The sequence below is a fragment of the Arachis ipaensis genome, chromosome B7 (genome assembly GCF_059453495.1).
Source record: "Arachis ipaensis isolate K30076 ecotype BB chromosome B7, ASM5945349v1, whole genome shotgun sequence".
In the NCBI taxonomy this organism is placed as follows: Eukaryota; Viridiplantae; Streptophyta; class Magnoliopsida; order Fabales; family Fabaceae; genus Arachis; species Arachis ipaensis.
The window spans coordinates 48,089,034-48,104,293 of NC_142442.1; the positions used below are offsets into that span (position 1 = coordinate 48,089,034).

The window sequence follows — 15,260 nt, forward strand, 5'->3', positions numbered from 1 at the left end:
AACGTTAGTGAAAAAGTTGAATGTCACTAACGTTCTCGAACCCATATTATCACTGAACGTTAACACCACTAACGTCCTGAGCTAAAGTCTCTGCCCACTTCACACTTTCTCTCTGCAAGTAAAGCCAAGCCCAATGAAGAAGATAACTGTTTCAAACTCAAGATCCAAAGGCCCAGACCCAAGACTTGAAGAACCAACTAGAAGAGTAGAAGAGTAGTATATATAGGAGTAGCTTTGAATTATTTAGAGAGTTGGAAAATTATAGGGAGCCTCTCGGCATAGAACTACTCTCTGTATTTACTTTCTCTGCACTTTTAGTATCATCATGTATTCTCCATCTTTGTTTTCATTTTCCAGAGCTATGAACAACTAAACCCCTTTCATTGGGTTAGGGAGCTCTGTTGTAATTTGATGGATCAATACTAGTTTTCATTATTCTTCTTCTATGTTTTCTCTTGATTTTACTTGAAAGCTTTCGATCTTCATCCAATTGGGTAGTTATCTTGGAAAAGAAGCTATTCATACTTGGATCTCTTCTGAACCTTGAAAGAGGAATGAAGAGATCAAGCTAGAAATGCTTTCTCATGCTGGACCAAATTGGGTTTGGATGGATATGTGACTATAATCCTCTCAACACTTGATTTGGGAAATGCATGTGGTATAATCAGTGACCATACTTCATCTCTTCTCATGAGCAATTGACCAAGGAATTGGCTATTGATCAAGATTTGAGAGATTGAATTACAAGAAATTGTAATTCAATCACTTAAGATTGCCAAGGAGATCAATGAGTGTATTGATTGAGGAAGAGATGAAAATGAAATTGATCCGGAGAATGCAACATCTCCTGAGCCCAATGAACTCCCCATTTCTGATCTTACCCATTCTCTTTATTTTCTGTTACTTACTTTTATGAGCAATTCCCCCATTCCCATTTACAATTCTGCAATTTACTTCAGTCATTTACTTTCTGTTCTTTAATTCTAGCATTTACTTTTTCTGTCATTTACCTTCCCGCCATTTTATTTTCTGCAATTCTAAACTCAAATCCTGGATTCGCTCAACTAGAACATTCCTCTAATTAAAGTTGCTTGATCAATCAATCCTTGTGGGATTCGATCTCACTCTATTGTGAATTTTTACTTGACGACAAATTCGATACACTTGCCGAAGGAAATTTGTTATGAGACAAGTTTTCCGTGCATCAAGTCTATGGCGCCGTTGCCGGGGATTGATTGTGCATCAACAATGATTAAATTGGAGGATAACTAGATTGAGCATTTTATTTTTTGTTTGATTTAATTTTCTGTTTGAGTTATTTACTTTCTGTTTTTAGTTAATTTCTTCCCTTCCCCCTACTTTTTCTTTGTTATTTACCATTCATTTCACTAACCCACTAACTGTTTGATATATTGCATCACTCACTCTAACAGTAATTCTGACAGATATACGTTCTTCACCTATTCTCTTTGCTTGTACTTGTTGGTTGTATGACAGGGAGAAGAAGCGGGACTTCAACTTCCTTTGATTCTGAACCTGAGAGAACCTTCCTTAGACTAAGGAGGGAGGCAAGAGAGAAACGTGTAGTTGGTGCTGAAGAAGAGGAGGAACACTTTGAGGAATACTTTGAACCAAACATGGAAGAAAATATGGAAAACCATCACGAAGAAGAGACTCACAACCATGGCGGAAGAGGTCGAGCAAATCATGCTGGGGAGGATAGAAGAGTTTTAGGCTCTTACATCAATCCAAACCCAGGAAACTGTGGAAGTAGCATTCAAAAGCCAACCATCCATGCCAACAATTTTGAACTAAAACCACAGCTCATCACCCTTGTTCAGAACAACTGTTCGTTCGGAGGAAGTGTCCAAGAAGACCCCAATCAACATCTAACCACCTTCCTGAGAATATGTGACACAGTGAAGTCTAATGGTGTTCATCCTGACGCCTATAGACTGCTCTTATTTCCATTCTCACTCAAGGATAAGGCAGCCAAGTGGCTGGATTCTTTCCCAAAGGAGAGCTTGACAACTTGGGAAGATGTGGTGAACAAATTCTTAGCAAGATTTTACCCCCCTCAACGAATCAATAGGCTGAGAACTGAGGTCCAAACTTTCAGGCAACAAGATGGTGAGACTCTATATGAAGCATGGGAGAGGTTTAAGGACCTAACAAGGAGGTGCCCACCAGATATGTTCAATGAATGGGTGCAGCTGCACATTTTCTATGAAGGGCTCTCCTATGAGTCCAAGAAGGTAGTAGACCATTCATCCGAAGGGTCTTTGAACAAGAAGAAGACCATTGAGGAGGCCATAGATGTCATTGAAACTGTAGCAGAGAACGACTACTTCTATGCCTCCGAAAGAGGGAACACAAGAGGAGTAATGGAGCTAAACAATGTAGATGCTCTGTTGGCCCAAAACAAGCTCATTACCCAGCAGCTGGCTGACCTCACCAAGAAGATGGAGAGGAACCAAGTAGCAGCAATCCCCACTTCATCAACAACCTAAGAAGGAGTGAATGAAGAAGTAGAGGGTAGTCAGGAGCAAGCCAACTACATTGGGAATTCACCTAGGCAAAACCATGATCCATACTCCAAGACCTACAACCCTGGATGGAGGAATCCCCCAAACTTTGGGTGGGGAAATCAACAAGACCAAAGCCTTGATCAAAGACGCCCAAATCCAAACAATGCAGCCCACTAACACTTCACATCTAGACCATATCAACACCCCAATAACAACACCTCCCCACATCAACATCAAAACCAAAATAACTTACCTCATCCTTCCACCTCTAATCACGATCTACAATCATTGGATGACAGCATTTCAAAGATTGAGAATCTACTTGAAGGCATAGGCAAAGAGATTCAAGATAGTAAGGCGTTTCGAGAAGAGGTGATGTCCAATATGCAGAATCAGGATGCTGCCATCAAGAAACTTGAGACACAAATTGGCTACTTATTCAAGCAAATTTCCAGCCACAACCTTCGCAGCAATACTAGTCCAACACAAAGGGAGGAGTGCCAGGTTATCACCCTTAGGAGTGGGAAGGAACTGAAGGAAACCTCTCAGAAACCACAAGAAGAGGACTCAAATAAAGAAGAAGAAGAGCAGGAAGAAGCTCGAGTTCCCACTTTGAGTTCACAAAAAGGGGAAGGAGTGCTGAAGCTAGACGCCCCAAGAGTCCCATACCCTCAGCAATTAAAGAAGAAAGGGGATGACAATCAATTTTCGAGATTTTTGAAAATCTTCAAGAAACTGCAAATCAACATACCCTTTGCTGAAGCAATAGAACAAATGCCACTCTACGCCAAGTTCTTGAAGGAGCTTATGACTAAGAAGAGAAGCTGGAAGAACAATGAGACTGTGATACTAACCGAAGAATGTAGTGCTATCATTCAGCACAAATTGCCCCAGAAATTGAAGGATCCTGGGAGTTTTTAGATCCCTTGCATTATAGGGGAAATCACAGTGGAGAAAGCTCTTTGTGACTTAGGAGCCAGCATCAACTTGATGTCAGTAGCTATGATGAGGAAGATGAAGATAGAGGAGGCTAAACCAACAAAAATGGCCTTACAGTTGGCAGACAGATCATTCAAGTTCCCTCATGGCGTAGTAGAAGATTTGCTGGTGAAAGTGGGAGACTTCATATTCCCGGCAGACTTCGTAGTGCTGGACATGCAAGAGGAAGCCAAGACCTCCATTATCTTGGGAAGGCCGTTCTTGGCCACTACTGGAGCGGTCATTGATGTCCAAAAAGGTGATCTCACCCTGAGATTACACAATGAAAAGATGACAATCAATGTGTTCAAGGCCATGTGTTACCCACAAGAACAACTAGGGGAATGTATGAGGTTGGACTCACTTGAAGAGGAGGTGCAGGAGAGTTTTGAAGAAAAAGAGTCTGAAGAACCCGAAAGAATAATAGAAGAAGAGTGTACATCAAGTGAAGAGGTTGCAACAACAGAAATTAGCATACCAGGTGCACCAAAGGAAGAGAACGAAAAGTCAGAAGCACCTAAACTTAAACTCAAAGCACTGCCACCCACTCTCAAATATGCATACTTAGGAGAAAATGAAAATTACTCAGTGATCATAAGCTCATGCCTCAGCAAAGATCAAGAGGATGAACTGATCAAAGTACTGCAACAGCACAAGGATGCCATTGGTTGGACACTTGCTGACCTGAAGGGGATAAGTTCGGCCATATGCATGCACAAGATACTGCTGGAAGATGATGCCAAACCATCCATTCATTCTCAAAGGAGGTTGAATCCAATCATGAAGGAAGTGGTACAGAAGGAAGTTATGAAGTTATGGCAAGGGGGGGTAATTTACCCAATCTCAGACAGCCCCTGGGTTAGCCCAGTGCATGTCGTCCCAAAAAAGGGAGGAATTAGCGTGGTTCCCAATGAGAAGAACGAACTAATTCCTACAAGGACAGTCACAGGATGGCGGATGTGCATAGACTACAGGAAGCTCAACGAGGTTACACGAAAAGATCATTTCCCCCTTCCATTCATGGATCAGATGTTGGAAAGACTTGCAGGGCACGCATATTATTGTTTTCTCGATGGTTATTCAGGATATAACCAAATAGTGGTTGATCCCAGAGATCAAGAGAAAACCTCATTCACTTGCCCATATGGAGTGTTTGCCTACAGGCGCATGCCATTTGGGCTATGTAATGCACCGGCGACTTTCCAACGCTGCATGCTTTCTATCTTTTCAGATATGATAGAAAAATTCATTGAAGTTTTTATGGATGGTTTCTCGGTATTCGGAGATTCCTTCCTTAGTTGCCTACATCACTTCGCCTTGGTATTGAAAAGATGCCAAGAGACCAATTTGGTCTTGAACTGGGAGAAATATCACTTTATGGTGATAGGAGGAATAGTCCTTGGTCACAAAGTTTCTAACCAAGGCATTGAGGTTGACAGAGCTAAAGTAGAACTTATTGAAAAACTGCCTCCACCCAGTGATATCAGGGCAATTAGGAGCTTTTTGGGGCATGCTGGTTTTTACAGAAGGTTTATTAAAGATTTTTCAAAGATAGCCAAGCCCTTAAGCAATCTCCTTGTATCTGATACACCATTTATCTTTGATGAAACATGCATGTTAGCCTTTGAAAATTTGAAAATGAGGTTGTCCTCTGCTCCTATCATTTCCCCACCTGATTGGAATTTACCGTTTGAATTGATGTGTGATGCATTTGATTTTGCAGTTGGGGCAGTGTTAGGACAGAGGAAAGACAACTTAGTCCATGTGATATACTATGCTAGCAAAGTCCTTAATGACACTCAAAGAAATTATACCACTACTGAAAAGGAGTTACTAGCAATAGTTTTTGCATTTGACAAGTTTAGATCATACCTCATTGGTGCTAAAGTGATTGTTTTTACAGATCACACAGTAATTAAATATTTATTTGCCAAGCAAGAATCAAAACCAAGACTAATAAGATGGATCTTATTGCTGCAGGAATTCAATATTAAAATCAGAGACAAGAAAGGAGTGAAGAACAAGGTAGCAGATCACCTATCCAGGATTCCTCATGATAAAGGTAGAACACCTGATACAAGTGTGAACAAGTTCTTCGCTGATGAGCAGTTGATGATAGTTCACAAAGCACCATGGTTCGCAGACATTGCCAACTTCAAGGCAACTGGGGCATTGCCTCCAGAGATCAATAAACATCAAAAAAGGAAGCTCATGAATGATGCAAAGTACTTTGTCTGGGATGAGCCATATCTATTCAAGAAGTGTTCAGATGGAATCCTTAGAAGATATGTTTCGGAAGAAGAAGGACGAGAGGTCCTATGGAATTGCCACGGCTCATGCTATGGAGGCCACTTTGGAGGGGATAGAACTGCAGCTAAGGTGTTACAAAGCGGATTCTTTTGGCCCACCCTTTTCAAGGATGCCAAAGAACTAGTAAAGAGCTGCAATGAATGCCAAAGATCTGGAAACTTGCCCAAAAGAAATGAGATGCCACAAAATTTCATCTTGGAACTGGAATTGTTTGATATGTGGAGAATTGATTTCATAGGACCATTTTCAACCTCATATGCAAACAAGTACATCTTGGTAGCAGTGGATTACGTTTCCAAGTGGGTAGAGGCTATTGCAACCCCAACGAATGATAACAGGGTAGTCATGAACTTCCTCAGGAAGAATATCTTTAGCCGATTTGGAGTCCCACGAGCAATTATCAGTGATGGAGGGAGCCATTTTTGTAACAGACCACTAGAAGCTCTTCTCCTACGATATGGGGTAAAACACAAGGTAGCCACACCTTACCATCCCCAAACAAGTGGACAAACTGAGATATCCAACAGAGAGCTAAAGAGGATTCTGGAAAAGACTGTGGGTGCATCAAGAAAGGATTGGTCGAAGAAGCTGGATGATGCTCTTTGGGCATACAGAACAGCATTCAAAACACCACTTGGAATGTCTCCATATCAACTAGTGTATGGGAAAGCTTGTCATTTACCACTGGAGCTGGAACACAAAGCTCTCTGGGCTATCAAGATACTAAATTTTGACAGCATTGCTGCTGGTGCAAAGAGGATCTTGCAGCTGCAAGAGATGGAGGAATTCAGGTCACAAGCCTATGAAAATACCAAGATATATAAAGAGAAGGCAAAGAGAAGACATGACCTGCATCTTGCACTCAGGAGTTTTGAAAAGGGGCAGCGAGTACTCCTTTACAATTCCAAATTGAGACTATTCCCAGGAAAACTCAAATCAAGGTGGTCTGGACCTTTTCTTGTCACAAACGTTTCGCCATATGGACACATCGAAATCATGGATGAAGGTTCAGAGAGGACTTTCACAGTGAACGGACAAAGACTCAAGCATTATCTGGGCAATGATGCCAAGGCATCTTAGGCTAGTTTCACTAGCATTTTTTTGATAGTTTTAGTTGTTTTATGCATTTTCTTGAGCTTAAAGTAACCAAGAATGGTTAAAATAAGAACAAAGCAATGAACCATCCAAACAGTATGATTTTGATGCAAATTCCATGAGTTTTTAGTTATATTACTTGAATGCTATGAATGGAAGATTTCTCATGAAATTTTGCAAGACTTTGATGCAATTGTTTGGATGATTTCAGGGAAGAAGAGGCTAGGCAAGGAAGCAACAAAGTCAATAAAGGAAGCTTGAATATCACATGTGGAGTTTAAGTTCCAGTTTAAGCCTAAACTGGAGCTTAAACGCCAGAATCATGAAGGCTAAGAAATGCTGAAACTGAAGTTTAACCTCCAGTTTAACCTTAAACTGGAGGTTAAACGCCAGAATGAAAGTCTCACCAAAGAAGCATTTCCACGTTTAACCTCCAGTTTAACCTTAAACTGGAGGTTAAACGCCAGAATGAGAATGCCAATCAGGAAGCATTTCCACGTTTAACCTCCAGTTTAACCTTAAACTGGAGGTTAAACGCCAGAAATGGGAAGTGCACCAGGGAGCCATTTCCACGTTTAAGCTCCAGTTTAACCTTAAACTGGAGCTTAAACGTGTTCGACCAAGTTTTCTCCTCCAGGGTTGCTTTCTCCATTTCCACGTTTAAGCTCCAGTTTAACCTTAAACTGGAGCTTAAACGTGTTCGACACCTCCAGGGCTACCTTTCTCAGCTTCCACGTTTAAGCTCCAGTTTAACCTTAAACTGGAGCTTAAACGTGTTCGACCTCCAGGATGCCTTCTTCCATTTCCACGTTTAAGCTCCAATTTAACCTTAAACTGGAGCTTAAACGTGTTCGACCTCCAGGGCTGCCTTTTCTATCTCCACGTTTAAGCTTCAGTTTAACCTTAAACTGAAGCTTAAACGTGTTCGACTAAGTTACCCTCCAGGGCTGCCTTCTTCCATTTCCACGTTTAAGCTTCAGTTTAACCTTAAACTGAAGCTTAAACGTGCTTCCACAAAAGGCATCACTGGAAGTGTCTGGCGTTTAAGCTACAGTTTAAGCTTAAACTGCAACTTAAACGCCACTCTTGGAAAAGGTTTCTGGGCCAACAATATTGCGGTTTAAGTTAGTATTTGAGCACAAACATTAACTTAAACTTACTCTGGTATGAAACCCAATTGAATATCATGGTTTATGGGATTGGGCCTGAAGGATTGATGAGTCTGAAATTTCAATTTATTGAGTCATGTGTCATTATTTGATTATCACTAAGTTGGCTCAATGAATGTTACAGAATTTGGATTAACAGCCTCATCAAGATTATGGATCATAAACCCAAGGCGAAAGGAAAGCAGGGAGAGGCCTCAAAGCCCAAGAAACACAACAGAAGCTCAATATAGAAAGTGTATAAATAGGATAGAATTTAAGTTAGAGGGACTTTGACCTTTTCATTGAGCTAGTTTTCATATCTTTGTAATTGAATTCAGAGCTATGACTCACTAAACCCCCTTTCATTGGGTTAGGGAGCTCTATTGTAATTCAATGAATCAATAATAGTTTATCTTCTTCTTCAATCTTTTCTCTTGAATTTTTTTAGAAAGCTTCTCGATCTAATTCCATTGGGTAGTTGTCTTGGGAAAGAAACTACCCATAATTGGAATCCTTCGGAACCTTGGGAAAGGAATGGAGGATTCATGCTAGAGAAGCTTTCTCACAGTGAATTGGATTGGGGTTTGGATGGATATTGTGACATGTAATCCTACCAAATTGTGGTTCATGAAACTGTGTGGTATAATCAGTGATCGAGCATCATCTCTTCTTATGAACATTTAAACCAAGGGATTGGGAATTTGTTTGTTTTTAGAGAGAATTGGTGAGCCAAGGGATTGGGTTCCAATCATATAAGATTGCCAAGCAAAATTCAATGAACGCATTGGTTGAGGAAGAGATAAACATGTTTTGATTCGGAGATCTCAATATCTCCTATAACCCAATGAATTCCCCATTCCTGATTTCCACTTTCTCTTTATATTCTGCACTTAAATTTATGCAATCACCCCCATTCCCTTTAATTTTAGCAATTTAGCTTCTGCTCTTTACTTCATGCAATTTAAGATTCCGCCATTTAAATTTCTTGTCATTTACGTTTCCCGCCAATTTTACATTCCGCAATTCTCATCTAAATCTTGATTCCGCTCAACTAGAACACACTTCTAATCCGAATTGCTCACTCAACCAATCCTTGTGGGATTCGACCTCACTCTATTGTGAGTTTTTACTTGACGATAACCGGTGCACTTGCCGGAAGGAATTTTGCCGATCGTGCAATTTCCTAAATCGTAGCATAACTAGTTTATGCGCATCAGGCAACATGGGGGAAAACCCCAGAGTAAATTACCATCTAAAGTAAAGGAGGAACCGTCGAGCTAGCGATGATAAAAGAGCGCTCTGTTGGGAGGCAACCCAACCTCAGGTAGTTTCCTTTTCATCTGTATTTCAATAAGGATCACAAGTTGTTTCCCCCTGTATTGCGAGGAGCTAAGTTTGGTGTTCCACACCAAAACAAGTCAAGAGTGAAAGTGTGATTCTAAGTTTGGTGTTCCACCAAAGACATTAGTTAGAATTACACCCCACTCCCAAAACACATTGCTAGCTCCAACCAATCAAGGGAAACCACTTAGATGTAGTTAGACTTTAGTAATAATTGTTGTGTTAACAACAAGATATGAGGTTCTCTGCATATATGCAATGTTTTGTACTGGGCAAGGAACTAAGTTTGGTGTTCACACACCAAATTAAGTTCAAAAGCCACAAGCACACATGCAAGCTAACTATGTCTCAAGTGCTTTAGGAACAAGCAACTTCCAATAACTTTGCACGAATCTTATGAGGAAATAGTGCACCTTCACCCAAGGAAGTGAAGTAGCAAGGACTAGGATGAGGACAAAGAAAGAGGGCAACTAGAAATCATCACCCGAAGGTTGTATTGTTACTTAATTCCATTATACTCAGAATTGTTGAAAACTGGAAGTCCGAATGCACTTTTGATTAATAGTTACTCGTAGTTGGAACCTTTTTCAATTCTGTCTTTTAAGTTTTTGGTGTTGAAGAGGTCTCTGTGTGCTAGTCTTTATGTCACCGCATCCTTACTTTGCTTACTTGTATGTTTGTCCCTTTAAATCAAATGAAAAGAGAATGATTGTTTTTAAAGACCAGAAAGGAGTTCATACTATGGAGTAAGTTCATAAGTTTGTGGTATGGTCATAAATTTGCTAAGTTGGTTCAACCATAAGGTGGGAGGACAACTATCTGTCAGGAATACTATGCTTGTGACACACCCCATGAGACTAGCTAAATAAGAAGATCCTAATAAGAAAAAGGGAAAAGAACAATAAAGGTTGAAAAATAAAAGAAAAAGAGTAAGCAATAAGGCTAGGCACCAATGGTTTTAATCTTGAGGCATGTGTCTGTGGTGCTCCTGTGTGAGGGATCTACTTGGATGAATAAGCTCTTAGGGGTGCCTTATCACTTGGTAACTTGGGTTAACTAACTCGGGATTATCAGCTGAAAGTCCACTATCAAGAGTAACCCTCAATATAGAGCATTTAGTGACCCAAAGAGGTGCTGGACACCAAGGTCTCAAGAAAAGAAAATAAATAAACTATGTGCCTGTGGTGTGTATGTATGGGGGAGAGACTTGAGCAAGTAAGTCCTTAGGGGTGCTTCAACACTTAGCACCTTGAACCAACTGGTTCGGGAGTGTTGGCTGAAAGCTTATTTTAAAGAGTTGCCCCCTTACAGAGCACTTAGCCTAAGAACAAAAATAAGCCCTGAAATGACAACAAAAGGATCAATGAATAAAAGTTTCATGGGATGCAATCACAGTGAGTACTCTAGGACATGATAAAGGTCTGAAAGCCAGGAATGAACCTAAGTTGCTATGCATGAAACCACCATAAAACCAGGGACATGACTTCCACAAGAATGACTCATTTCTCTTGGCATTCCATTCATCATTCTCTTGCTCTAGTACTTGCTTAGGGACAAGCAAGCTTTAAGTTTGGTGTTGTGATGCCAGGGCATTTTGGCCAGTTTCACTGACCTTTTCTTTACTGTTTTTAGGGTAGTTTCATGCATTTCCTTAGGAAATAAGCTGGTTTTGGGTAGATACTCACTTACATCTTGATTCAAGCATGCATTGTGCAATTTACATGATTTCATGAGGATTTTGCATGAATTTAAGGACAAATTGGATGTTGCATTTCCCATGACTTGGACTAGAACTTTGATGCACTTTATTGCTTGATTTCAGGACAAAGGAAGCAAAGAAGAACCACATTAGTGGCTACGTTAGTTACACTAACGTTAACACTAACGTGGAATGGGAGTAACTTGCAAAGTTAATGAGAAAAGTGATTGCCAATAACGCTCTTGAAGCCATCATTGCCCACGTTAAGAGTCACGTTAACTAAGTTAACGTGAACTCTAACGTGGAAGAAAGGAAATGGAGCCAACGTTAGTGACACTTAACATTATCACTAACGTTGGACCAAGCTCATAAGTGGCCACGTTAGTCACCATGTTAACTTAGTTAACGTGGCCTCTAACGTTAAGAAGAAATGGGGGAAGCCAACGTTAATGACATTCAACATTATCACTAACGTTGGCCAAGTCACACTAAGCCACGTTAACTCCCACGTTAACCTAGTTAACGTGGAAGCTAACGTGAGGAAACAAAGTGGTCGACAACGTTAGTGACACTAAACATTGTCACTAACGTTGGAAGGAACCCACACAAACCCCAATAAGCCACGTTAACTTAGTTAACGTGGAAGTTAACGTGAAGAAGGGAGGTGACGCCAACGTTAGTGACACCCAACATTGTCACTAACGTTGGAAGGAGCCCACACATGCCACCATGAGCCACGTTAACTCCCACCTTAACTTAGTTAACGTGGAAACTAATGTGGATAAGGGAATGTTGAGCCAACGTTAGTGACACTCAACTTTGTCACTAACGTTGGAGATGGCTAGCATGGCCACGTTAGAAGCCACGTTAACCTAGTTAACGTGGACTCTTACGTGGGAGCTAAGGGGCACATTGGAACGTTAGTGACAATGTTAAGTGTCACTAACGTTCTCGAAGGTTGGCAAGCCTACTGATGCCAGGGCATCTTGGCCAGTTTCACTGACCTTTTCTTTACTGTTTTTAGGTTAGTTTCATGCATTTCTTTAGGAAATAAGCTAGTTTTGGGTAAATATCCACTTATGCCTTGACTCAAGCACACATTGTGCATTTTACATGATTTCATGAGGATTTTGCATAAGTTTAGTGACAAATATTATGTTGCATTACTCATGAATTGGACTGGAGCTTTGATGCACTTTGTTGCTTGATTTCAAGACCAAAAAGGAGCAAGAAAGGGGAGGTAACTTGCAAGGATTAATGAGAAAAGTGATTGCCAATAACACTCTCAAAGAAAGCCATCAATGCCCACGTTAGAGAGTCACGTTAACCAAGTTGACGTGAACTCTAACGTGGAGAAGAGAAGTTAAGCCAACGTTAGTGACACTCAACATTATCACTAACGTTGGCAATCACTCATAAGTGGCCACATTAGAAGCCATGTTAACCTAGTTAACGTGGCCTCTAACGTTAAGGGGGAGGGAGAGAAGCCAACGTTAGTGACACTCAACATTGTCACTAACGTTGGCCTATGGTGCTAAGTACCACGTTAACTCCCACGTTAACTTGGTTAACGTGGGAATTAACGTAGAGGATGAAGAGTTGTCGACAACGTTAGTGACACTCAACATTGTCACTAACGTTGAAGCAACCACACAACCCCCAAGAGTCACGTTAACCTCCACGTTAACTTGGTTAACGTGGAAGCTAATAATGAGAAATGAAAGATGAGCCAACGTTAGTGACACTCAACATTGTCACTAACGTTGGGATGACTAAAGGATGGCCACGTTAGAAACCACGTTAACCTAGTTAACGTGGACTCTAACGTGAGACCCAGGGGCACATTGGAACGTTAGTGACAATGTTGAGTGTCACTAACATTCTCGAAGGTTGGCAAGGACCATGTTAGAAGCCACGTTAACCTAGTTAACGTGGGCTTTAACGTGAAACAAGAAGGGGCACACTGGAACGTTAGTGACAATGTTGAGTGTCACTAACGTTCCCGAAGGACTAACAAGGCAAATTTAAAAGCCACGTTAACCTAGTTAACGTGGGTTTTAACGTAAGGCAAACGGGTGCATTAGAATGTTAGTGATAATGTTAAGTGTCACTAACGTTCTCGAACTTATATTCTCACTAAATATTAACACCCCTAACGTCCTGAGCTGAAGTCTCTGCCCACTTAGCACTTTCTCTCTGCAAGTAAAGCCAAGCCCAAATGAAGAAAAGAACTGCTTCAAACTCAAGATCCAAAGGCCTAAGACTTGAAGAGTAAACTAGAAGCTGAGAAGAGTAGTATATATAGGAGTAACTTTGAATTGTAAAGGAGTTCTGGAGGCTGAATAATTACTCTCTGTATTTACTTTCTTTGCAATTTCTAGTTTTATGATGTATTCTCCATCTTTGTTTTCATTTACAGAGCTATGAACAACTAAACCCCTTTCATGGGGTTAGGGAGCTCTGTTGTAATTTGATGGATCAATACTAATTTTCATTGTTCTTCTTCTATCTTTCCTCTTGATTTTACTTGAAAGCTTTCGATCTTCATCCAATTGAGTAGTTATCTTGGAAGAGAAGCTATTCAAACTTGGATCTCTTTTGAACCTTGGAAGAGGAATGAAGAGATCAAGCTAGAAATGCTTTCTCATGCTGGACCAAATTGGGTTTGGATGGGTATGTGACTGTAACCCTCTCAATACTTGGTTTGGGAAATGCATGTGGTATAATCAGTGACCATACTTCATCTCTTCTCATGAGCAATTGACCAAGGAATTGGCTATTGATCAAGATTTGAGAGATTGAATTGCAAGGAATTGCAATTCAATCACTTAAGATTGCCAAGGAGATCAATGAGTGCATTGGTTGAAGAAGAGATGAAAATGAACTTGATCCGGAGAATTGCAATATCTCCTAAGCCCAATGAATTCCCCATCTCTAATCTTACCCATTCTCTTTAATTTCTACAATTTACTTTTATGAGCAAATCCCCCATTCCCATTTACAGTTCTGCAATTTATTTTCAATCATTTACTTCCAGTTCTTTAATTCTAGCATTTACTTTTCTATTATTTACATTCCCGGCATTTTATTTTCTGTAACTCTCAACCCAAATTCTGGATTCGCTCAACTATAACATTCTTCTAATTAAAGTTGCTTGATCAATCAATCCCTGTGGGATTCGACCTCACTCTATTGTGAGTTTTTACTTGACGACAACTTCGGTACACTTGCCGAAGGGAGATTTGTTGAGAGACAAGTTTTCCACACATCAAGTTTATGGCGCCGTTGCCGGGGATTGATTGTGCATCAACAATGATTAGATTGGAAGATCACTAGATTGAGCATTTTATTTTGTATATTTCATTTTCTGTTTGATTGATTTGCTTTTTGTTTTAGTTAAACTTCTTCCCTTCTCCATCTACTCTTTTATTTTTCTTTGTTATTTTCAATTCTGTTTGCTAACCCACTAACTGTTTGATATATTGCATCACCCACAACTAACATCAATTCTGACATAAATACTGTCTGCACCTATCTTCTCTGCTTGTACTTGTTGGTTGTATGACAGGGAGAAGAAGCGGGGCTTCAATTTTCTTTGATTCTGAACCAGAGAGAACCTTCCTTAGACTAAGGAGGGAGGCAAGAGGAAAACGAGTAGTTGGTGCTGAAGAAGAGGAGGAACAGTTTGAGGAATACTTTGAACCAAACATGGAAGAAAATATGGAAAATCATCATGAAGAAGAGACTCACAACCATGGCAGAGGAGGTGGAGCAAATCATGCTGGGGAGGATAGAAGAGTTTTGGGCTCTTACATTAATCCAAACCCAGGCAATTGTGGAAGTAGCATCCAAAAGCCAACAATCCATGCCAACAACTTTGAACTTAAACCACAGCTCATCACCCTTGTTCAGAACAACTGTTCGTTTGGAGGAGGTGTTCAAGAAGATCCCAACCAACATTTGACCACCTTCCTGAGAATATGTGACACAGTGAAATCTAATGGCGTACATCCTGACGCCTATAGATTGCTCTTATTTCCCTTCTCACTCAGAGACAAGGCAGCCAAGTGGCTGGAATCCTTCCCAAGGGAGAGCTTGACAACTTGGGAGGATGTGGTGAATAAATTCTTAGCAAGATTCTACCCTCCTCAACGAATCAAT

At 40.5% G+C, this 15,260-nt stretch overlaps 1 non-coding gene across 1 annotated transcript; it reads right to left on the reverse strand.

The window, feature by feature from the left end:
• Positions 1-2,090: 2,090 nt before the first annotated feature.
• LOC148551067 (small nucleolar RNA R71) lies at positions 2,091-2,197 on the reverse strand. The gene has a single exon (XR_015892974.1). It is a non-coding gene; the product is annotated as a small nucleolar RNA R71 (small nucleolar RNA).
• Between the last annotated feature and the right edge of the window lie 13,063 nt (positions 2,198-15,260).